This window comes from Astatotilapia calliptera, chromosome 3 (assembly GCF_900246225.1).
Source record: "Astatotilapia calliptera chromosome 3, fAstCal1.2, whole genome shotgun sequence".
Lineage (NCBI taxonomy): Eukaryota > Metazoa > Chordata > Actinopteri > Cichliformes > Cichlidae > Astatotilapia > Astatotilapia calliptera.
In genome coordinates this window covers 34,048,709-34,074,850 of record NC_039304.1, presented here as the reverse complement: position 1 = coordinate 34,074,850, position 26,142 = coordinate 34,048,709, and the positions used below count along the sequence as shown (strand labels likewise).

The 26,142-nt window shown below is 40.1% G+C and overlaps 1 pseudogene; it reads left to right on the top strand.

Moving 5' to 3' along the window:
• Nucleotides 1-1,218: 1,218 nt before the first annotated feature.
• LOC113014380 (low-density lipoprotein receptor-related protein 2-like) overlaps nucleotides 1,219-26,142 on the top strand; it is a 31,152-nt pseudogene continuing 6,228 nt past the window's right edge.

Below are 26,142 nucleotides of genomic sequence, written 5' to 3'. Positions count from 1 at the left end.
CTTTGTGTTGGTCTTTCACGTGGAATTCCAACAAAACTGATTCATTTTTGCGGCTGTAATGTGACAAAATGTGGGAAAGTTCAAGGGGCCAAATACTTTTGCAAGCCAGTGGCTACTAAGGAATCTCTGCTTCCTGTGGAAATTGAGCCTGTTCCCTGTCTTGGTATTCGAGTTCAGTCTGTTGTTGGTGTGGAAGCTCAGATACTTATATTTCTCTACCACATCAACATCTTCATCCAGGATGTACATGGGTCATGTCACCACTCTCTTCCTTCTGAAGATGATGTTTTTCACACTCAGAGGCTTTTGATGCCTCCCAGACCACTCCACAAAATCATCCACTAGTGATGTGGACTCCTCCTCCTGCCCATCACTAATACATCCAACCACTGTAGAATCAGAATTAGAGTATTTCTGCAGCTGTACTAAAAGTTAACAACAAACACTGTAATAGAATTTATAACAGCAACGTACAACAACAGAAAAACAGTAACTTTATGCACAGCAGATGTACCAATTGGAAAACCACATGATTTCCTCATTTGTCTTGAAATAATTCAGAACCTGATATTTCGAGCGCTGGTAAATTCAGTTGATTGGACATGATTTGGAAAGGTCCTGCATATGTACATATGGCATTGACAATGCAGATCAGAGCACAAACCAAGCAATTAGGTCCAAAGAAATGTCTGCAGACATTGTATTGAGGCACAGATTTGGGGAAGGGTACAGAAAAAACAAATTGCAGCATTGAAGGTCCCAATGAGCAGAGTTGCCTCCATCATGTGTAAATGGAAGTAGTTTGGAACCCCCAGGACTTTTCCTAGAGCTGGCTGCCCGGGCAATCTGAACATTCGGGGTAGAAGGGCATTAGTCAAGGATATGCCCAAGAACCACTGGGTTCTTGCTCCTATTTGTGTAACATTATAAACATTTGTGTTTATTTGTGTAACATTATATTTGTGTAACATTATAAAACCAAACAAGGTAAAGCAAGTCCTGAGAAGTCTGCTGAATGTGAAGAACAAAATCTGGTCAATCAGCACCCATGCCCTGCCGGTGTTCAGATACCCTGCTGGGATAATCAGCTGGTCAAAGAAGGCGATAGAAGCCACTGATATCAAGACAAGGAAGCTCCTTACCATGCACGGAGGGTTTCACCCTAAGAGTGTACATCAAGCAGAAGTGAAGCAGGTTGAGGACTAGAGTGTCAGAACTATGATCTATGAGTACATCATGAAGATCCCCACAACTGATGATGTGCTTAGTGAATACCTCCGTCAGCAGACCCGAGAAAAAACAGGAGCAAGAAGAGGAACCGTTATAGAAAGGTGTGTGTGTGTGTGTGTGTGTGTGTGTGTGTGTGTGTGTGTGTGTGTGTGTGTGTGGACAGAGAAAGAGTTAATTATAATTCCAAAATACTAAATTATGTCAATTTCTGTTATTTTTTCTTTTTAGGGGTAGGCTTCAATCTTAAATGTGGGATTGACATAATTTTAACAATTTCAGAGAGAAGCTTTTCTCACAGACCTCTCACTCATGCAGTATTGTTCACTAGGCTTAGTTTCATTTATTCTGGAAGAACATTGATCATTATATATTTCTCCTGCAAGGAGACATCCATTTGTGCTATAAAGCAATTGAGCAGAGTTGCTTTGACAAGGTCATACACTGTAGTAATAAAGTGCAATAAAGAAGTTGGCAGAAACTGTCAGAAAATGTGATGATGTTTCAGTGATGTGGCACCATTTGACACTAAGGCAGCATCTTTGACTTATTGTTGTTTGTGTGTGCTGGAAGGGAGGGGATTTAGGGACATGAAAGACCTGTGTGAAAAATTGTTAGCTTGTTTTGATTGTGCAAAAATTGCTGACAATATTTAATAGTGTATATTGTGCAAAAAATACAACTGTCAAAATGCAACAGCATTAACTATGATTAATACTGATGCTGTGTGATGTTGTATCTTGCATGATTAAATCTCATGCAAATCACAATTTTTTTATATACACTTAGACACTTTACTAATTAGATCTTGGTAGTACTAAGCTAAACCCCCCTTTTCCGTCATTCTTTGTGGCATACACTACTGGTCAAAAGTTTTAGAACACTGCAATTTTTCCAGCTATTCTTTCCAATTTAAGTTGTTCAAGTCCAGTGAATAGCTGGAAATGGTACAAAGGTAAGTGGTGAACTGCCAGAGGTAAGGTAAGGTTTCCCAAAACTGAAGAAACGTGTACAAATCAGAATTTGTTATGTGAAGGCTGTATGCAGGCAGGAAAAGGACCTAAAATGCAGACAGTCTGAGACAAAAGGTGAACTTAAATACAGCTTTAAGGCTGAACTCCAAAAGTAACAAAACTGAGACTCTAAGGTAAACTTATGCAGACAGAGAAACACAGGGCTTAAATACACAGAGGGAGCAATCAGGGAATGGGTAACAGGAGGGAAACACAGCTGGGGCAAATCAGGCCTAACGAGACAAAGGAAGCAAAACCAGACGCATTTACATGAGACATGGACTTTCAAAGTAAAACAGGAAACCTAACACAGAGACGCGAACTTGACAAAGGGATACAGCTGACAGGGGAGACAGAGCAACTAGAGAACACAGAGACATAAACCATAAGATAGAACTCTAACAAAGAAACCAAAGACTAGAAAGGATAAATAATATAATAAACTCAAAACCCTGGGTCAACGACCCAGGCATCCTAACAGAATTATACAAAAAGGCCCTTTTCAGGGAACAGAAACCTATGAGTGCCACACATTTATGGGAACATCTCCAACAGATATGGGAAGAACTTTCTGAAGAATATTTGATTTCTATTGTTGAAAGAATGTCACAGGTGTGTTCAGCTATTATATGTGCCAAAGGTGGCTACTTTTACGAGTCAAAAGTTTAGAATATGCTTTGGTCTATAAATTGATTACATGATTTCTTTTTTAACTCCAACTGCTTATTTGTATTATGCTTTCATTTCAGCATAATATTAGGGTGGTCCTAAACCTTTGACCAGTAGTGTAGATTCAACAGGGTGCTGGAAAAATTGTAGATGTGTACACTGAGGTCATAAAGGTAGGATGGATCCATGTTTTCATGTTATTTATGCCAAATTCTGACCCTACCATCTAAATGTCACAGCAGAAGACAAGCTTGATCAGACAATATTTATTTCCCTGCTCTAAACTGACTCGAGTGGCACCTGGTGTGTTGTTCTGCTCCAAAAGCCAATTTGCTTTAAGGTACAGTTGAAGTTACTGTTACCTTCCTATCAGCTCAAAGCAGTCTGGTCATTCTCCTCTGACATCAGTAAGACATTCTGACCCAGAGAACTGCTGCTCACTGGATATTTTCTCTTTTTTAGATCTTTGAAAAAAAATCCCAGTAGATCAGCAGTTTCTGACATACTAATTTCAACCTGCCTGGCAGCATCAACCATGCCTCAATCATAGTCATTACATTTCCAACAAAATTTAAAATGTATAAATTCCTAATGTTTTATATAGAACTAAAAAATAACTACTTCCAGCTACTTAAAAGGAACCAATAATCGATGCTTTAACTTAGTTAACCTTTTTTTTTTTTAATAATCTTACACAAATATGACAAGTTGCTTTTTCTTGCTGACATAGACAACATTCCAACAATTAAAAGTTAATCTTAGATCAAGTTTATGTAAAATAGCTGGCCATAAAAAGCTGTATAACTCCATCTCAGATCACTCCTTCCTTGATTGGTCTGAGCCATACATCTACTATCTGAAGTCATTCTCTTTTGGGTTTGGGAGAGTAAGGGCACAGATTTAACATGAGCATACATACTTTGTCAAACTAACGCCAGACCTGAGGAAGACAAGATCACTCCAAAAGAAAATAGAGCTTTAAATTATGGACCTTAAAGGTCTTCATCTTCTAATTCTTTTGCTGCTGTTCCAGGGATTTAAACTTGTTCAAGGTAGGTGTGCACTCTTCATTTCAAGAAAGCATACTTTTAGGTAAGTAATACACTAGTAGTACAATAAAAAGGGGAAAACTGTGTCATACCAGTGATTTTTTTCACCAAAATGTGTAATTTCTGTAAGTGATTTGAGTTCTAAAATCTGAAAAAAGTTAATACTTTTAACCACTACCTAAAATAAATGCTATAATTTAATGTAAAAATCTCAGTTAACTGAACTTAAACAAAAAGTAAATTTTTAAAAATCTGAAAACATGTTGTGTACTTACAAAACTAAAATAATATTTTTTAAAAAACAAGAAACTACTGTATGTTTTTGGTTTTAATTTTTAGCAGTTTGGTTTAATCCAGTCTAATAACTTCAGTTCCTATTTATTTATAAATCACCAAATCACAACAACAGTTCCCTCAAGGTGCTTTATATCATGAGCTTAAGACCACATATTAATACAAAGAGAAAAAAAAAAAGAAAAGATGTGGCAAAATCATATCACCCTCTCATGAGCAAGAGGTTTGGTGTTGGTGGAAAAGAAAAACTCTCTTTTAACAGGAAGAAACCTCTGGGAGAACCAGGCTCAGGGAAGGATGGCCATCTACTGCAACCTGTTGGTGTGAGGGGAGAAAGAGAGCCACAGATTAATAATAACTAATAGTTAAATGCAGAGAGGTGTGTAAACACACAGTGAGTGAGAAAGGTGACTGAAGAAGAAACACACAATGCATCATGGGAAGCCCCGAGCAGCCTACACCTATTGCAGCACAACTAAGGGAGAATCACCTTATCCAGCTTTAACTATATGCTTTATCAAACAGGAAAGTTTTAACCATAATCTTGAAAGTAGAGAGGGTGTCTGTCTGTCAAATCCAAACAGGAAGCTGGTTCCACAGAAGAGGGGCCTGAAAACTGAAGGCTCCGCTTCCCATTCTGCTTTTAAATACTCTGGGAACAACAAGTAAGCCTTCAGTCTAAGAGCGAAGTGATCCAGGGTGATCTAATAAATTTTAACATTTTTAAACAACAACAGAGCAAACTCATTCTTAACTAAAACCAAACTGCAATCAAAACTAAATGATTAACCACAAATTTCATTTGGAAAAATGAAGCAGAATTAAAAAAGCTAGCTTTTCTACTAAGTACACGAATTCAGTTAACGTTGTGCTAAATTAAAGTTTGATAATGAGTTTAAAATGATGGTCTCATAATCTCCTGGGTCATAAGTTGGACTGCTGAGGTGTTAATTAGTCATGTTTAAAACGCCGACTCACATGTTTAAAGTTCAGAAGCTGCACACGGAGGAAGTAGCTCTCATAAACATAGTAACTCATTTGTGAAGAAAACTATAAAACATGTTCATCTTACTTAAGAAACGTGGACTTCAAGCAATTAAATATCAGCTAGCTGCCTGATTTCCACCTATTTTTTATATGTATATTTTGTAAACGATTTCTAACCAAACCTGTGCATGTGAAGCACACATGCTGGCCATTAAAAAAAGAAAGAAAGATATTTTATCTCTCTACAGGAAGTTGTGGAAGTGATCAGTTTCAGTGCAACAATGGACAATGCATCGACATAGGCTGGAGGTGTGACGGAACGAAAGACTGCACAGATGATTCAGATGAGCTGAACTGTCGTAAGCATCGCAAACAATCACAGAAAAAAATCCCTTTAAGAAGTCAGACATATGTTGGTACATGTGCTCTTGCTAATGTAACAAAAATAAAACAAAGAGAAGAAATGTGAAGCCAAGCATAAACTGTATGACTTACATTTCTTTTGTATCCTAAACAACTGTTTTGCTCCTTTTGTTGCAGCACCTCCGTCGTGCACCTCACAGGAATTTAAATGTGTGACAAGCGGTGAATGCATCCCATCAGGATTTGTCTGCGATGGGGAGGAGGACTGCATCGACGGCTCAGATGAGCAAAGAACCTGTGGTATGCAGAATGAATGCTTGAACGTGGCGTCAAAGAACAGAGAAATGAACAAACACTTTTGTTTGTCCTGAAAACTGTCATAATCACAAGACAAAAAAAATGTGTACTTATAATGAAGTAATGAAGACTTAAACTAGGTGGCCTCTAAAGGTATTGTTCATAATTTCAAAAGGAACAGAAACTATACAAAATTTAAAAAAAAGTTGATTCTTTAAATGATCTGTAAAAGAAGCTATCTAAACTAAGCATTTCAAGTATCTAATGTTAAAACTTAGGTCTTCCAATATTCATGAATTTAAAGTTAACACTGTGGTTTATTCATTACACAAACCCGTTATAACAGACAATCTACATTATGAACCATTTCTTTTGTAAAGTCTGTGTTTGGCTTTCAGTGTGGCAAAGACTTATTGAACCAAGAAGTAATTCTATAATCACATTACGCTCCTTGTTAGAAGTCTAATTCTCCCACAAAGTGGATTTTTGAAACAAGCCTAGCTTCATATTTTTGGTTCAGGTGGACGGACCTGCAGCCCAAACCAGTTCACCTGTCGGGAGGGCCAGTGTATCCCCAGCAAGTACAGATGTGACCACGTAAAGGACTGCGTGGACAACTCTGATGAGAATAACTGCAGTAAGAGTTTTAGATCTAGATGTAACCGGCCATGGTTACTTTACTAGATGATAGTATTCTAATTGTAATGGAGGAACTACTTGTTGTTTGCAGACTATCCACAATGCACTGAGAAAACCTGTGCCAACGGGGCCTGTTACAACAACTCACAGCACTGCAATGGACGAGAAGACTGCAGAGACGGCTCTGATGAATTCAACTGTAGTGAGTAGATAACGCTTCTACTCTTCTTGTTTTCAACTCCACCAAAGTAGGAAAAAAAATTTTATTTATCTCAAAATTTCAAGTTATGTCTGAGCAAGTCAGACTTTCAACATACTGAACTCAAGATTTCCACCTACTATGTCAATCCAAACTTTGCGATATGTAACTTGAACTTTTGAGATTGACAACTTAAAATTCTGAGTTAGTGAGTCAGAATTTTAAGATACCAATCTGAAATTTGAACTCACCAACAGGAGAAAAACATTTTTCAGTTGTGGAAACTAGCTTCCATTGTCTTGTCTGCACCTTTAAAATTCAACACTTTTCTTACCTATCTTACCTTTACATGCCTTAAAGTGCCGAGCACAGCTAAGTCAACATGTTGAGTTACATGTCTCAAAAGTTCGACTCAAAACTTCAGGTTAATTGTGAGCAAGTCAAACTTTTGTCACACTAAACTCAGAATTTCAAGATACTTGAGATACCAACCTGATGTTGGGCCTCATGGACGGCAAAAAAATTCTTCAGTAGCAGAAATAGGCTTCTGCAGTCTCTTCCGCGTCTAATTTAACAAAAATTCTAATAAATTTATGTATATTTATACTTTTTCTATTAATTATATTTTTAAAATATGCTATTACCTAAATTTTATTAGTGTTCTCCTGTTGTATAAACATAGCAAAAAGCCATTTCCAGACACCATATTTGTTTGGCCTCTAATGGTAGGTCCTGCATGGGGTGTTAAGATGATGCATGAAATGATGTTGTGCAGCAACATTGCAGAATGTTTTCATCCCAGTTGCTTAAAGAACATATTCACAAAATGGTTGCCGTGTTTTAAAGCAACTAAAAGTTTTTAAAGTTCATTTTTATTATTTTCATATTATATATTTTGATAGTTATGCTTAACTCCTAATTAGCCAGTTTTATTCTGCATAATGGCTATGAAGTATTTTAATTTTATTTGGTTTACAGGTAATGATAGCCCAGCTATGCATTATTATAGTTTAGCAGTCTATGGTGCCAGAGAGCAGTAAAGTCTCAACCTTTGTACCTCTGGATCTTTATCAGTCTGGACTCCTCGTGATTTTGATGAACCTAAATTGAGATGTGTTCACTTGTTACTTTAGTTTTTTGTGAGTCATAACTCATTTTAATAATTAACATATTGCTGGACCTCCTGTAAATCCAGTCTCTGTTTTATTTTCAGCAACTCAGCATTGCCCCATCCACCAGTTCCAATGTGCAAATGGCTTCTGTATCCCGATGTCATTTGTGTGTGACCACTGGGATGACTGTGGGGATGACAGTGATGAGCAAAACTGTGGTACGGGTGAATGAGACCGAACACACATGCTAGCTAATTATGAGCCTCTTTTACATTTTAAATTGTGTTCAATAAGCACAGGCTGCCATTTAACTTACTGGTTGTCTAGATTACCAGAGCTGCAGTGGCAACCAGTTCACTTGCGCCAGTGGCCGTTGCATTCCTCAGCAGTGGGTGTGTGACAAGTTCAACGACTGTGGGGACTACAGTGATGAGAGAGGATGTGGTGAGAAAACTTGACTGATTTACTAATATGTGACATTGTTTATGACTTTCAATAAAATAATTTTTAAAAAGTTCATGAAAATGTCAAGATTAGTTTAACTATTAGACGTATTAGAAGGTTCATTGAGTTTTGAAATCACTCTTCAAGAGTTAAAGCTCAAATTATACCATCATAACAAATCAAGAAAGATTTTTTCCTCACAACAACATGAAAGAATGTTTGCATATTTTTAACATAATTATACGTCTTTCAATGTTTTTCAGATAGTAACTCCCGAGACTGTTACCCCGGTGAGTGGGGATGCCCAGGCTCGACCATGTGCATACCAGTGGGAAACGTGTGTGATGACAAGCCTGACTGTCCTGGAGGCACAGATGAGACCAACACCACTGCACAGCAAACCTGCGGTAAGCCTGACGTGTACAAGTCCCGCACTAAGAATTCTACCATTTATGATAATATCATGTCACACCTGCCTTTAATCTAAAAAACAACAACAACAACAAATGAGATGAATCTGAAGGAATTGAAGTGATCGAGATCTTGTCGAGTGTAGAATGTCTCACGTTTTCAGAACCGCAATTTGATAAATTTGGGTGTAAGGGCTTTGGCTATAGTGTCGAGTAATCACAAATGTTTACCAGATGTCAGCTGCTCAGATACTATAATCATAACTTTTGCATTCCTTATCACTGCCTTAACACACACTTGGTTTAATATTAACTTTTTGCAGGTCATTTTCAGGCCTATAAAGCTTATTACGATACCAATAACGTCCTGGCATCCAAGCTTCTTAGAATAGGATTAATTTTACACTTTTACCGTTGTTTACATTTGTCCATGATGTTCATTTCTGTGATGTTGACTCACAGGCCTGGAAAGGTGCTCAGCCTTGAGCTGTGAGTTCTACTGCCACCCATCTCCTCAGGGTGGTGCATGCTACTGCCCTGATGGCTTCATTGTAGCCAATGACAGTCGGTCGTGTGTAGGTGAGTTCTTTTATATGTATTTTTTCCCTAAAAACATCGTCTCTATGTGTGGCAGTGTTAAAATTGAATCAGACATCGACAGCACACACAGTTTTAGCAACTTGTGTTTTGCGTCCTGGAAAAAGCACAGAGCTTTGAGGAAGCATAAACTGTGTAATTTCAGTGTGTTCTAGCTGCAAATCATTTGTGTAGACTCTTACTATAATGTCCCTCACATTATACATCCAAAACATGGCTGTTTGTTCTGTTGCCCAGACTACAATGACTGTCAGATCTGGGGCATCTGTGACCAGCTGTGTGAGGATCGTCCTGGCACGCACCACTGCAGCTGTGCTGATGGATATGTCTTGGAGCAAGGTCATGTTTGCAGAGCAAATGTGTCAGGTACAGAGAGTGCACACATGTCATGGTACCTGTGTTTAATTTTGCTGTTTAAAAGATGAGACTGAAATCATTAAATTAAAAAGACATTATTGTTTACAGTCCAGCTGAGTGACAACGATCTTCAAATATCATTCTTTTCCTCATATTTTGTTTGCAATTACATCAATGGTTACATTTTCTCGTGTCTGTTATTTGTGTTTTTCAGCTGGGCTGCCACAGCTAATTTTCACCAATGGGGGTGATGTGATGATAGCTGATCTGCACGGGCGCATTGTCAGGATTCTGGTGCCATCCCAGGGAAAAGGTTTAGCAGTTGCAGTCGCCTACAGCTGGCACAATGACAAAGTCTTCTGGAGTGATACTTATACCAAAAAAGTCAGTTTGAATTTAATGTCTGATGAAGTTCTTGATTATGTTTTATTGTTATTTTTTATACAACAAACATTAATCCAAAACTTTGAAATTCTTTTGCCAGGTTTATTCCGCCAACTATTACGGAGGCGACATTAAGGCAATTCTGAATAATTCGGTTCACAGCGTCCAGAATATTGCAGTTGATTGGATCAACCTCAAACTTTATGTACTGGAGGCCAGGGTGGAGCGCATTGATGTGTGTGACTTTGATGGAGGAAATCGAGTGACGCTGGTGGCTGAAAACCTGCGGACTCCTCATGGCCTCGCCCTGGACCCAACAGTAGGGTGAGTTTAAATAAATGACGTGGTTTTATAATCACAAAAAGATTGAAATATGAGTTTAGGTTTGGGCATTAGTTTTTGAATTACTGGCAATTTTTTCATCTACAAATTCAGTGTCAGGAAAAAAGTTTGATAAACATCATAATTTTGTGAGTTGAAGATAATTTGAGTGTAAAAGATTGGATGTCCAAGAGTCTTTGAGTTCACCTGAGTTTTGCTCATATAACTCATATAACATCCTTATACATTTTTTTTTTTTTTGGTTTGTAGCTACATGTTCTTCACAGACATGGGTGGTAACAATGTGCAGTCTAAGCTCGAACGTGCCTTCATGGATGGCAGCAATCGTTTCGAGCTGGTAAAGAGCAGGCTCGGCACGCCAACAGGAATTACCCTTGATATCATCACCCAGAGGGTCTACTGGTCTGACAGCCACTTTGACACAGTGGAGACTGTCACGTACAGCGGTTTGGACAGGTAAAGGTTACATTAGAAATAAATTGTTGACCTCCTTCAGTTGTATCCTCCTTGATGTTCTTTCTAAGGCGTACTTGTTTCATATAGAAAATTAGTCCTCAATGGTGGAACACAGTCGCCACATCCTTTTGGAATTGCTTTATTTGAAAACCACGTATTCTTCACTGACTGGAGCAAGATGGGTGTGATCAGATCAAATCGCTTCAATGGCAGCAACCCAACCCTCCTCTATCGTGCTGCGAACCGGCCAGGCCATGTTGTCGTCTCCCACCCTCTCATGCAGCCTCTGGGTAAGGAGATTCAGTCACATTCAGTCTGAGGAAAACAACTTTAAAATGTCTGCTTTCCCTTGAATATAATGTAACAAGATGCCTCTTAATTTATGGTAAAAAATAAAATATTAAAAATGTATTTCTCCAGATATCGTGAACTGCTTACTTGACTAAAAAAATCTACCAACTGTGTTGTGAACAAATTTTTATCTTATCACAAAAAGAAAATTCTTTGTTATCTATAAGAGCTACATACTACACTGAGTGATGTCATAAAATGATGACATCTGTCTTGTAATGCAGTGAAGAACCCTTGTGGGAGAAACAATGGTGGCTGTGAGCAAATTTGTGTCTTAAGTCACCGCACTGACAATGATGGTTTGGGCTTCCGCTGTAAGTGTCGCCATGGCTATGACCTCCATTCGGACCTTCGGTCCTGCTTCAGTAAGTTTATCTAATTTGTAAAACGACCTTACCCTTCTCTTATACACGTGTTTATATACGTGTTTCTGTTCTGGGTTAAAAAAATAGTTAATGAAATGTATAATAATGTGCTGACAATTTAAAAAATTACAATCCTTTCTGGTAAGCTAGATCTGGGAATTTTAAGTTTTTTTTTAATATATCATTTAAACAGCAAGTTTATATGATAATAAGCCCTGGCACTAATTTTTTGTGCAGAGGTGAAGGACTACTTGCTGGTGGCCTCCTCACTGGCGGTGCGGGGAATCCCACTGAATCTGTCCACGCAGGAGGACATCACTCTGCCCCTCACAGGCCTCGGGGCGTCTTTTTCTGGCTCTGCAATGGAGTTTGACGGCAATGAGGGGACTGTTTTCTACAACGACAGGTCCAAAGGCCTCATCTATAAGTCGAACCTCAATGGCAGTGGTGAGTTTTTGACTTGGGTAAAAAAAAAAGAAAGTGGCACTTAGGGTGCTGAGTTTTATAACCTAACCTTGATATAGTTACAGTGTTTAATCAAAGCGATCTCACCTATTATATTTATCCAATCTCAGTTCAGCAGATTTTGACAGGCTACAGAGTGGGGATAGTTGATGCCATGGCATATGACTGGACCTCAAAAGTTTTGTTTTGGACCACAAGCACCTACAGCTCAGTGGTAGCCTTCAGAGTCACAGACAAGTCCAGACGAGACATTGTGACGGGATTAGGGAACCCAAAGGGAATTGCAGTGCATCCTAGTGCTGGGTGAGTTATCAGATTTATCACAAATAACTCCTGAAAGATACTTTGCCTGAGCAGGTTTTAGTTTGTAGAGACAGGAAGGAAATTAAACACAATAAATGGTAATGAATATTTTTTTATTCAGATTTTTCTGATCATAGAAAAATGCTGTCTATTCAAACCACTTTTACTATACTCACTACTCTACACTACTACTTCCTAAACCACAGCCATCACATGGGCCTCCACCCTTTATATTCAGGATAACAATTATCATTATTCACTGTAGTCTACTGCATTACTTCACCAAACATTTCTCCACAGCTACTTGTTCTGGTCTGACTGGTATCGTCCAGCAGTAATAATGAGAGGCTTCACTGATGGCAGCAATGCTGTCCCTCTTGTCAACACAACACTGGGATGGCCATTTGGGCTTGCTGTTGACTATATGTAAGTAGAGTGGTCAACTATGTCAGTTATGAGAATACCTGCTTGGCTCCATTTAAGGAATAATAAACAGTATATTGTATGACTCAGCTACACTTCTTCTTTGTGGATTTCTCTTTGACAGGAATAACAGGCTGTACTGGGTCGATACCCTTCTTGATCAGATTGGCCACATTGATGTTGAAGGAAGTGACAGACAGACATTTACCAACATCGGCCAGATCACTCAGCCCTACTCTTTGACAGTTTATACAGGTTAATTCAACTGTACACTCATTCAGAATACTGCACAAAACACAAACACACCATACTCACCATAAGCAAGCTCTTAAGGAAACCAAGGTTAGCCTTATTATTGTTATTTGATTACCTTCTGGCTTCTACAGTATGCATCTATTCGATATTCCCCAATTCCAAAAATGGAATTGGTAAATGGACTGGAACTTACATAGCACTTTTCTACTCAATTTAGTATTCAAAGTACTTTCTACTGCAAATCTCACTTACCAAAACAAATACACAATCAAGCAGTGCTTTTATCTATGCCCAAGAGCACATGCATTTACACTCCAATGGATGCATCGGGACAAATCAGGTTTCAGTTTCTTGCTCAAGAATACTTTGACACATAGCTGGAGGATACAGGAACTGATTGATCCACCGACCTTGTGATTGGTAGCTGACCCACTCTACCAGCTTGTAACAACCACTAAATCACATTTATAACATTTAATGTATTTTAGTTACATATGCAACTGCTTGTAACGCAGCAATATCTATCTTGTAGACTACCTGTATGTGTCTGATACAAGGACCAGTGCTATATTCGAGATGAGGAAGAGGGACGGTGGTGGGAACATTATGGTCAGACAAGGAATCACCGGCATCATGAATATCAAGGCCTATACAGCTGACCTCCACAGCAGTAAGTTTATCCAAAGAAAGACACTGGATTCTGGAAAGTGCTTAGAGGTGCAGTTTAGTGCTGTAGGACCAGGACTTTGGAGTTTTGAGTGGCGGTAGGAAGTAAATGATCTCCTGGGTCAAGACAACACATGAGCAGTGATAAAGCAATCGAGGACCCTACTGACTTCTTCTCTGTGATCTTTCTGACAGCCTTCAATAGCCGATGTAACATGCTGCCAAATGGACACTGCAGCCACTTCTGTTTTCCAACTCCCAACTTTGGTCGAGTGTGTGGCTGCCCATATGGTATGAAACTTCAGTCAAATCAGAGGGACTGCATCAAGGACGATTCCGTTCCTCCACCTGACAACATCTGCGGGGACTACTCTTTCGAGTGTGACGAAGGACGTTGCCGACCTAACTCTGACCGCTGTGATGGGATTGTTGACTGCATAGATCAGACTGATGAGGCCAACTGCACAGATTCAGGTGAATGAAAAAGAAAAACGCACATGCTTAGGAGTTAGTGTAAGAAGATATTTTTAAGTAATCCAACTGATCGTCTCATTTATCTTTATCAGGAGCGACCTGCTCTCCGTACGCCTTCACCTGCAACAACAAGCATTGCATCTATGCCAGTTGGCGCTGTGATGGCATGGACGACTGCGGAGACGGCTCAGATGAGATTAACTGTCCCACTCGTGTCCCTACCAGCTGTTCATCCGGCTACTTCACCTGCAACAACAACAGATGCATCTCTGCAAAATGGGTGTGCGACGGTGAAAATGACTGTGGGGATGGCTCTGATGAGCACAACTGCAGTAAGCACAGATCCCACAAGTCTTCTTGAATTGCTGCACATACAGCTATTATGTTATTACATATTAACATACATGTTTAAAAATAAATAAATAAATGAGCTCTGTTTGTGATTATCAGATTCAACCATCACCACATGCCCTCCAAACTACTTCTTGTGTCCCGATCATCGCTGCATCAGTAGCTTCTATGTTTGTGATGGAGACCAAGACTGCTTGGATGGCTCTGATGAGAAAGATTGTGGTACGTATCTGGAAAATCATCCATGTTTTAGTAATTTTTTTAGATCTTTGGAGCAATATCGTATATTTAATGCAACTAGTTTGATGGCAGCAAAAAGCTGCAAGCCACTGATTGTAGTTGGCATATTGAACATATGTTTGTTGTTGTGTCATAAAAGTTTACTCGTCTTTTCTTTGTTTTCTGTTTCCTTTGTGTTTTAAGAGTTTTCCTGTTCCTCCTTTGAGTTTGCCTGTGCCAGTGGGGACCAGTGTGTCTATTCAAGTTATCGGTGTGATGGAGTGTTTGACTGCAGGGATCATTCTGATGAACAAGGCTGCCGTATGTTACCTGCACAGAATAATGTTTTGTATAATTATAGATTGGGAATTCCACTCTCTGCTCAAATTTATCAGAGAAAGTCAATGAAGTTTTAGTTATTTATTTATTTATTTTCTTTGACAACTCCAGCCACCCGAGGTCCAGGCCTCTGCCACGATGATGAGTTTCAGTGCCAGAGCGACGGTTTCTGCGTACCAGATGAGTGGGAGTGTGATGGTCACTCAGATTGCGAGGATGGGTCTGATGAACACAACTCCTGCCCACCTGTCACCTGTAGATCCAACTACTTCCAATGCGCCAACAAGATATGCATTCCAATGAGTTGGTTGTGTGATGGCGAAAATGACTGCCGGGACATGAGTGATGAACTGAACTGCCCCACCCCTCCGTTTACTTGCCCCTCCGGACAGTGGCTGTGTCCGATCAGTGAGGTGTGCATCGACCAGGACAAGGTGTGTGACGGCCAAAGGGACTGTCCCAATGGAGCAGATGAGTCACCTATCTGCAGTGAGTTAAATGCATTGTGTATAACATTTAAATCTCTAAATGGACATAAAAAGAAAAGAAATTAAGGATAGCTAAAATGCTTTATATTACTTAAAAACTGGTATAAGTAAGACGAAATGACAAATGTACTAGAATTTAAGACACAAATGCATTATATTACTAATACATTATATTACTAACTCCTGTAGATGAAGATGACTGTTCACTCAGCAACGGGGGCTGCAGCGACAGTTGTATTCAAGGCCCATTTGGGGCTGAATGCACCTGTCCACCAGGATATCAGCTCCTCAATGACTCAAAGACCTGCGATGACATCAACGAGTGTGTGGTTCCTGGTTTCTGCAGCCAGCAGTGCTACAATGAAAGAGGAAGCTTCAGGTGCCACTGTTCTGATGGTTACCTCCTAGAGCCAGATGGACGGACCTGCAAAGCTACGAGTAAGCAACAAGCAACACAATACAGGAACTGTGTAACTTATATAGATACTTATAAAGATACTACAGTTCTTTCAGTGACCAACAAGCTCTTTTTCCATCTTTAGACCCAAGTGCAGCTGTGCTTTTGCTTGCCAAACGTAGCCAGATCATTGCCAACCGAGTCAACATAAGACCACCCCTGATGAGTCCAGTGATCACCGGTTTAAGTATTGTGACTGTAGACTTTGACAGTGTCACTTCCAAAATCTACTGGGCTGATACCAAAGAGAAAAAGATATGGAGTGCCTACCAGAACGGCACTGGCAAACAAGCGGTAAGGCTAACAACAGAGTTTCTTGCTTTATAATCTCAACATTTAAATGAACGGTTTAATTTTGTGAGTGCTCAATATGTCCCTGTTGTTTTAGGTGTTCTCATCTGGTCTGATGGTAACAGAGAGTATTGCTGTCGACTGGGTTGGTCGGAATCTGTATTGGACAGACTCTGTCATGGAGAACATTGAGGTTTCCACTCTGGATGGTCGTTATCGCAAGGTCCTCATGAGTAGAAATATTACCAACCCCCGTGGATTGGTTTTGGACCCCCGTAACCAGTAAGTACACTCAAGTTACATGGATGTTATGCTAGTATTACATTATTTAATTTAATAGTTAAGCAAAATGCCCTTTATAAATACATTTTCACCCTTTTTTACCATACTCAAGAAGTACATCATTGACCTCTCTGTCTTTCTCATTCATGCCAGTACCAACCTGATGTTCTGGTCAGACTGGGGCCAGAACCCCAGGATTGAGCAGGCCAGCATGGATGGAACCATGAGAAAAGTCATCGTCAGCACTAAGATCTACTGGCCCAATGGCTTGGCCCTGGACTACACCACACAAAGAGTCTACTTTGCAGATGCCTATCTCAGATATATTGACTACTGTGACTATAATGGAAACAACCGATATCAGGTTATGGCAAGCGATGTGGTAAGTTTAGTTTTTCCTGTTTTTCATTATAAGGAGGAAATATTTACTACTTGTTTAAAGTTTATACCCTTTTAATCATTTTTCAACACTGTTTAGAGAACTGAGACAATTTGGTGTCACTCCTCACCACATGCATTAAAGCCAGGGGTGTTATCATGTCTGTTATTGGAGGTTACTGGCATAAACCATTCAAATACAATGAGTGTTACGTTTAAAATATAATCATTGTTCACAAAAAGTTTTTATCCTTTGTGTGTCTAACACCAGGTTCTCCAGCACCCATATGGTATGACCATCTTTGAAGACACCATATACTGGTCAGAACATTATACCAGCAAGGTGATGAGTACCAACAAGTTCCATGGTGGCAACATCACTACTCACATGAACAATGTCTACCAGCCCATGGGCATTGTGATGGCTCATCCCATCAAACAACCCACAGGTAGTTTTCAAATAAAAAACAAATCTTACTTGGATACTTGTAGCTTTAAGAAGTGTATTAAAATGTGTTGATGTCTATAATAACTGAGTACATGAGTTTCACACACACACTACAGTGATGCTCTACTGTAATAGTTAAACAAAGTTTAACTCTTCACAGAGAATGTTCTTTTTTCCTTTCTATTGTGAACCCACTATAAAAGTAGAAATTTATATTGTAAATAGTGAATAAACAACAACTTTCTGTCATGTAAATGTTTATGTATTACTTGGTTACTTTGGGGTAGTATGAATGGATATGGAGGAGGTCCTTATCAGTTCTGGTCCCCTGGGGCACAATTTTGATACCCTAAAGAAAATAGGTGGATCAAATCATGCCAGCAAAATGCTCCCAGAGGCACCAGATCCCTTCACTGTGAGCGTGGAAGGCTCAGCTTGTTCCTTTCATTTGTCATCTGTTTGTTCACTAAATTCTTCTTTTAATGATACCAGTGTGGTAGTTTAATGAATCCGATTTCAAGGCTGAAAGTGACTCTGCGCTTTTGTGTTTAGCCATCAACCCATGCAGCGAACACCTGTGCACTCAGCTGTGCCTGCTGTCAACACTGAGACCCAGGTACTACACCTGCCACTGCCAATCAGGTTGGAAGCTGGATGCTGACAAGCGCACCTGTGTTAAAGGTAATTTTGGTTTTACACCTTTCTCTGACTCACTGTTCGCAGAATTTAACAGTGCTGAATACAAATCAGTGTCAGTAATGAGTTTTCTGCTCGTGGTTAATATTCCTTTTGTAAATGTTTTGCTAAAAAAAAATCTCTCCTACAACTGTGCATCTCTTTGTTCTTCTCCATTCATTTCTAGATGAGACTCCCTTCTTAATGGTGGTTAGGGATACTGTGATTTTTGGCATTCCCCTGGATCCCACAGACCCTTCCAACAATGCAATGACCCCAGTGTCTGGCATCAGCCAGGGGCAGGATATTGACTTTGATGATCAGGAGCAGTTTGTCTATTGGGTGCAGAGCACTGTGAGTGGAGGTCTTAAACTGAAGAGGCGGAAAGAGTTTTATAACATGCAATAGATTTGAGTGTGAAACATGCATAGATTCTAAGATGTCTTATTACAATCAATTCATTATATTAGGAAGGAAATTGTATTTCATTTTAAATTTGAATAAGTTTAAAACAGAAGAAAAATGAGATCAGTGCACATCAATAGTACCTGCAGATTCTGAATAATTATTTTAAATTAACTGACTCTTTTGTTCTCATGCTAGGATTCGATTTGGAGAGTGAAAACCGACGGAACAAACAAAACTCAGTTTGCTCCAGCTGCTTTCATGGGCTCACCGGCCGGTCTGGCTTTTGACTGGATAGGCCGAATAATGTATTACACCAATCCCACTGCCAAAACCATTGAAGTAAGCATAGTGAGACACAGAATCATTTGATTATCAATTACTGATAAGATGCTGTCATGCCTAGGCTCACTTGTACCTGCAAACAAGTAAACAACACTTGAATTAGAAGAGATCAGAAAACACCGTGGCAAAAAAGATTAAATACAGATGTCGTCATGATGTTGTGTTTAATTACCAAAAATACCCCAAATCAAATATACTCATTTCCTTTTTTTTCCTTTTTTGTTGGATATTATTGTGGTATATTACTATTTTATTTTATTTTTATTATTATTATTTATTAAATTGATATATTTTCAAATTTTTGTTACTTGAAGAAGTTTAGTTTAGCAAATTATTACAACAACCTACAATTAAAAATGCTATGCATGGTTAACTCAGAGGTTTTGTATCTTTTTGATTGCAGGTTATGATTTGCCTTTTGTTCTTTTGCATTTATTATTTATTGGGGGATTTTTTTTTTTTAGTAGACGTAAATAAAATACAATGTCGCACTTAGGTTATCCGTGTTGATGGAAGTGAGCATTACAGGAAGATCCTTATCACCTCTAACGGAAAACCAGAGGGAGTAGGAGAGCCCATTGGAATTGTGCTGGATCCAGCCCGAGGGTAAATCACATGTTCATAAAAATTAATAAATACATATAATTACCTTGATCAGCGCTATTTAGTTTGTATATATTATATGTAGATAGTACACAGCACACAGCACCCTCATTACCATTAAGAAGACAATAGTTGGCTGGTGAATATGTTGGCAATATATTCCCCTCACTTTTGCTTCCTGTGACATATATAACCCAATTAAAACAGTAACTTGGTCCAAGACGTCATTTAACTGAATGTCTACATGATTTTTTTATTTCATGATATTAGAATATTTTTCCATTTTAGTGAAACTAACCTAATGTAACTTTTTTAGCGTAAAATCTAAGAAATCTCTGTTTTTTGGACTTTAACATCCTGTTACCTATCAGCATTAGTGTGGCACCAGCAGCAAATCTTGCGCATAGGTGTGACGTTTGACTGAATGGGAGGAGAAGTTGGCGGTATGACTCGCTGAGATCACATCACTTGTCATGTTTAACCTTTCCATCCACAGAAAGTTATTTTGGTCAGACAAGGGGTCGGACAGTGGAGTTCCTCCAAAGGTCGCCAGCGCTGACATGGATGGCAGCAACCTTGTGAACCTCTACACAGGCAGCATGGCTAACATAGGGTTCATCACTGCTGACATCTCCACCATGAAACTGTACTGGGGCGTGGCTGGCACAGGGGTGGTGAGTACAAGTTACCTGTTTAATATGTAGACTTTAACTAGAAATGTGATCACTTTAATATTTTCAGTTCGTTCTTATTTTCCCAGATTGAGCGTGGCACTATGGACGGGGCAAGCCGTGTGACAGTGGTCAGCAGTCTGTCCCATCCATGGGGGCTGACTATTTACCAAAATTACCTCTACTACACTGACCTGGACTATGAGGTCATTGAGAGGGTGGAGAAGGACACTGGCGCCAATATGGTGGTGATGAGGAGCGGCGTGTCTGGCCTCCATGGTCTCAAAGTGCATGCACGAGACAGTATGTGAATCAAGTGTCTTTCAAATAACTACAGAAGTGTCCGTTCTTTGGGTTTTTGGTGTTCTCATGCAGACTGGTTAGATTATATAACAATTAATACCAGCCAGTGACTGAGGGAATGATATTTAGGGCTAATTTTATTTCTTTTTCTGAATCTAGCTTTTTGTGTTTTGCTCATAACATTTTCTTGTTTTTCACAAAAAGTAAATGATCTTTCATTTTGGGAGATTTCACTTGTGTGTGCATACTAGAATATACAATACTGTCTATGTTTGTGGGGTTTTTTTATTGAACATATCTGTACGTAGTACTATATTTTGGCCTTTTTTCTATTCTCTTACTCATTTTTTTTTCACTTTTCACTTTTTCTAATATATCTCTAATTCACTTTTTGTTCCTGTTCTTTGTGCTGCTGGAACAAGTGAATTTCCCCACTGTGTAAATCAAGTCTACATCTATGTCTTTGTCTATGTTAAGATGCATTTAAGTCTAGGACTCCTGACAAAAAAGGGTGCGTCACCTCTGTGTTTGAGATAGATCGCAGAATACGAAGAAGACAAGTATGTGAGGATATTGGGAAGCAGGTTTAATTAAAAGAAAAAAAAAGTCCAAACTTAGTTTATATGATCAAAGATTTTCTCTTGCTGAAAGTCACAGATTCGGCACAACACAAAAATTACTTGTATAATATCAGTCAAACCCTTTTCATGTCAGGAGATCTGGTATAAATTCTTATTCTCCAGTCAAATATGGGCATCCAGTAACGCTGGCCTTCGCCACCCTGTCTTTTCCACCTCAGACTCAGCAGGAACCACTAATGCCTGCAGCTCCAACAACGGCGGCTGTCCGCACCTCTGTTTGCCCAAACCCGACAATAAGAAGACCTGTGCCTGCACTACAGGGTTTCACCCATCTCCAGATGGCTCCAGCTGCCAAGAGTATGAATCTTTCGCCGTTGTCTCCACTCGCTCATATATCCGTGGCTTCCACGTAAACAGCTCTGACCACTCTGAAGCTATGGTGCCTGTTGGCGGATGTATGTTGGCTTCTTATTGTTGTGAAATATGAAGTTCAAACCTGTTTTCATATTATATAGCATAGATTATAATCATCAACTTTCCGTTAACCCAAGTTCCTCTCTGATATTTTTCTCAGCATCATATGTCATTCATGATAAGGTGGATGCCCACATTAAATCTGGCTATGTGTACTGGACTGAGAACAGCACCTACTCCACATACAAGGGTATTTTCAAAGCCAGAACTGATGGAGGGCATTACACCAGAGTTCTCCCTTCAGGAGTTGGCGTAAGAGGCATTCAGGGTCTGGCTGTTGACTGGATTGCAAGTATGTGGCAACATCCACCAACAATTTTATCCATCCACCTCCACTAGCATTAATGTAAAATGTAAAGAATCTACAAAATAATGTAGAATTTCTCTATTTACTTTTTCAGATAACTTGTATTTCACCAATGCTCATAAAACCGAAACCTACCTGGAGGTGATGGCCATCAACACGACCTTCCGAATGATTCTCATTAAGTCCTCTGAGGATCAGCCCCGGGATGTGGCTGTCAGCCCTAAACTTCGCTACCTCTTTTGGACTGATGCTGGTCAGACACCGAAGATTGAGCGGGCCTTGCTGGATGGCACAAACCGCACAGTGTTGGCATCAGAGAGCTTAGCGTCACCTCGTGGCCTAACAGTTGATTACAGTAATAACTTCCTCTACTGGACAGATGATGTTCTTGATATGATCTCACGCATGGCCATAGACGGCACAGAGAGGCAGATTATTCGGTATGGGAGCCGGTATCCATCTCCAATGGGACTAGCTATATTAGGAAACTACATTCTGTGGGTGGATAAAAGGCTTGGAAAGCTCTTCCAAGCCAGTAAGGACCCAGCCAATACCGACCAGCCAGAGGTGAACATTGAATTTGCCTAATTTAGCACACAGTTGTAGTTTTAGCTGTCATTCTCTCCAGTGATAGCTTACAATAATATAAAGTACAGGTAAACAGAAAATCCTCTTTTAAGAATCTGGAAATTAAATACATCTGATGTCAGTTTTGGTTTACTTGCTTAATAGTTAAGCTATAATATAACATAATATAATAGTGCTCGTCAAATTTAGCTTGGGTACATAAGAACCGTTTTTCTGTCTGTAGTATTGTAAGAGAAAGTTTGAGCTAACAGCGAGCAAAAAATTGGCATACTTTTTGTGATAGCAGTTGGAATTAGTTGTGGGCATTTAACAATCATTCTTCACTTGTGCTATGCCTATGCTATCTGACAAAGAAATAACAACTTTTGGTGTTACCAGGTAATCCGAGACAATCTCGATGAGCTGATGGACGTCACCATCTTTGACGCACATGTCCAGCCTACATCTGCCAATCTGGTAGGATTTAACCCATGCCACGAAGACAACGGACGCTGCCAGCAGCTCTGCTTTGCCATTCCAGACAAGCAAGGACCTAAATGCGCTTGTGCCCACGGGACACTTCTTGGTAATGGAGTATCATGTGGTTATGAACCGGATGAGTTCTTAGTTTTCTCCACAGGCTACACGCTAAATAGCCAGAGGTTAGACCCAACGGATCATAGTCTACCCTATCCAACTGTGACCTTGGGCAATGGCGTAATGGGCCTGGATTATGACTTCCGAGAGAAACGAAATTTTCTTCATGCAGTATGTCGGGATAGGTCGGAGCAGGATTGGCTACATCACCACAACATCTGTCACAAGCCCCCCTGTCACTATCATCTCAAGTGAGTTAAGCATTATCACTCTTCACATTCATCATTTCATTTTTCTCATTTGTGACTTTATTTAATTTCAAATCCTCTAAATGCTGCTTAGATTTGGACAATCCAGAGGGTTTGGCATTTGACTGGATAAACAAGCGTCTTTACTTCACCGACAACTTTAAACGTAATGTCCAGTCGATCGGAGTAGATGGAGGTAACCGGTCAATCATAGCCCCTGCAAACTGGCCCAAAGGCATCGTTGTTGATCCATGCTATGGGTAAAAGCAAACTAATATTCTCAAATGTCCAAAGATTGAAGATGACTTTCAGATATTAAACATGCTATCAAGTATAGCTTTTGAGCTCCCTCTTATTACTCTGTCTGATGCTTCTCACTTTCCAGTTACTTATATTGGACTGACTGGGGATCTCCAGCTAAGATTGAGAGGGCAACACTGGGTGGAAGCTTCCGGACTGTCATCATCAGCACGGGTCTGACATCACCCAACGGACTGTCTATAGACTATGGAGGAGAGGGATGCTCTACTGGGTCGATGTTTCACAGTATGTCTAGTTATTCTCATATAAATTAAAAATTAGGAGAGAGACAGATTATGCAGCAGATTTTCTTTTCTTTTTTTAAATTTCTTTCTACAGAGACAAGATTGAGCGGTCGACCCTGACTGGTGAGAATCGAGAAGTGATCATGCAAGGGCTCAGCTATCCATTTGGTATAACTGTCTACAAGCAGGATATCTTCTGGACCGACTGGACTGAAAGAGGTGTCTTCAGGGCTAGTAAGAATGATGGCTCTGGCTTTACAGTGCTAGCCCAGAATCTGGAGTACCTACCAAAAGACATTCACGTTCATGCTGAATCAAAGCAGGAGATTTGCTCCAGCTTCTGTCAGCAGTTCAACGGTGGCTGCAGTCATGTCTGTGTTTCTGGTAAGAGCAGGCTTTTTGATGCACAAAAAGGCACCAAATCCCACCTTAAGTTGTGTAATAGACAACAGGAAAAAGACAGCAAATATACAAGGAATCTTACCTCAGGTATCTGTGTTACCTGTGGTTTTTCAGGTCCCGTCGGCCCTGAGTGCCAGTGTCCTCATGAGGGGAACTGGTATCTGGCAAACAATGGCAAAGACTGTATACAAGACACGGGGAAACGCTGTCAGGCAGATCAGTTTACCTGTCTCAATGGTAAACTGTATCTTAGCACGCTGGAAGTGTGATGGCTACAATGACTGCCACGATAACAGTGATGAGCTCGAGAGAGTTTGTGGTGAGAAATCTGGACATTTTTTTTTCAAATTGTCTTATTTAAACAGACAAACTTAGCCAGCCAAGAAGCAAACAGCTATACCAACATCTGCAAAAGCCTTCATGTTTCTTTTAACCCTTCCCCAGCCTTTCACACCTGCTCAGCCACAGACTTCACCTGCGACAATGGGCGCTGCGTCCCACTCAGCTACACCTGTGACTACACAAATGACTGTGGTGACAACAGTGATGAACAGGGCTGCCCCTTCCCCACATGTAACCCTGCTACCGAGTTCACCTGCGCTAACGGACGCTGCATCAGCGCCAGCTTTGTCTGTGATGGCTACAACGACTGTCGGGACAACGCTACCTCCGACGAAATCAACTGCCGTGAGTAATGACGAGACTAATTGTTGGGCTTAAGATTTGATTATGTTAAACAATGAGATGGTTACTGCAAACACAGAAAAAAATAAAAAAAGATGAGATTGAAGTCACTGTTTTTCTCCATCCGTTCCTCCCCAGAAACTAAAGTTGGACAATTTCAAGTCAAATACTGTGCCCGTACTCACACCTAAAATGATTCTATATTGCTAAATAATAATGTTATAAATAATGTTACGTATGTAGTGTCAAAGGGCTGCCAGTGGCCTTGGGTGAATGATCCGATCTGGTGTCTTTACAACATCTCTCCAGCTGATCGTACATGTCCCAATGGCCAGATCAAGTGTGACAACACCAACATCTGCATCTACCCTGGAAACCTATGTGACGGCTTTAACAACTGTGGAGACAACAGTGATGAGAATCCTCTCTTCTGTGGTGAGCTGAGTCAAAGAATGTAGCTTCAGCTGATTTGAACTGCACATCAATAAAGATGTAAATCTATGCAAACTTGCGCTTATGTGTGTTACAGCGGGGCGTACATGTGCTCCCGATCAGTTCCGTTGTGATGTAGGAAAGTGTATCCCTCAGACTTGGGTATGTGACTCCATCAAAAGACTGCACTGATGGGACAGATGAACCTCCCTCTTGTGGTGAGTGCTCAACATTAGTGCAGCTAACTTAAATTCAAAGACTTTTATACTTTAGGTTTGATGTGAGTTTCCATAGTGACTCGTGTTTTGCATAAGGAAGACACACTTGTATGAAGCAAGCCAGCCCTTTTTTCTCTTTCAGTTCACACTTCCCATCGTCATTAAAATGTGATTCTGTGTTTTCTACTGTGCAGAAGATATAATCAGAACATGCAGTCCAAACCATTTCACTTGTACCAATGGAAAACTGCGTCCCTGAGTCACTGGTGTGCGATGGCAACAATGACTGCTGGGATAACAGTGACGAGGCTCCTGAGCTGGAGTGTGGTGAGACACCAGTTAGATATGTCGTCATTATTTGTGCAGCGTTAGGCTTCTCAATATTTTGATTCGTTTATATAATCTCAGGTTAGCATTCTCACACACTTTCATCCAATTTTGCTTTTTAATATCATATTGTCACCTGGAGGCCAACGAACCTGTAGTTCTGACCAGTTCACCTGTCCCGACCTGGTACCCGGGCCATCCACGCTGTGTGCCTTTAAGCTTTGTGTGTGATGGGGAGAAAGACTGTGCCAATGCAGCTGATGAGCTCCAGAACTGTCCCTAACCGGACCTGCCACATGAATGAGTTTGCCTGCGCCAACGGGCTTTGCCATCCTCATCCCCTTCCAGTAAGTGTGGCACATGT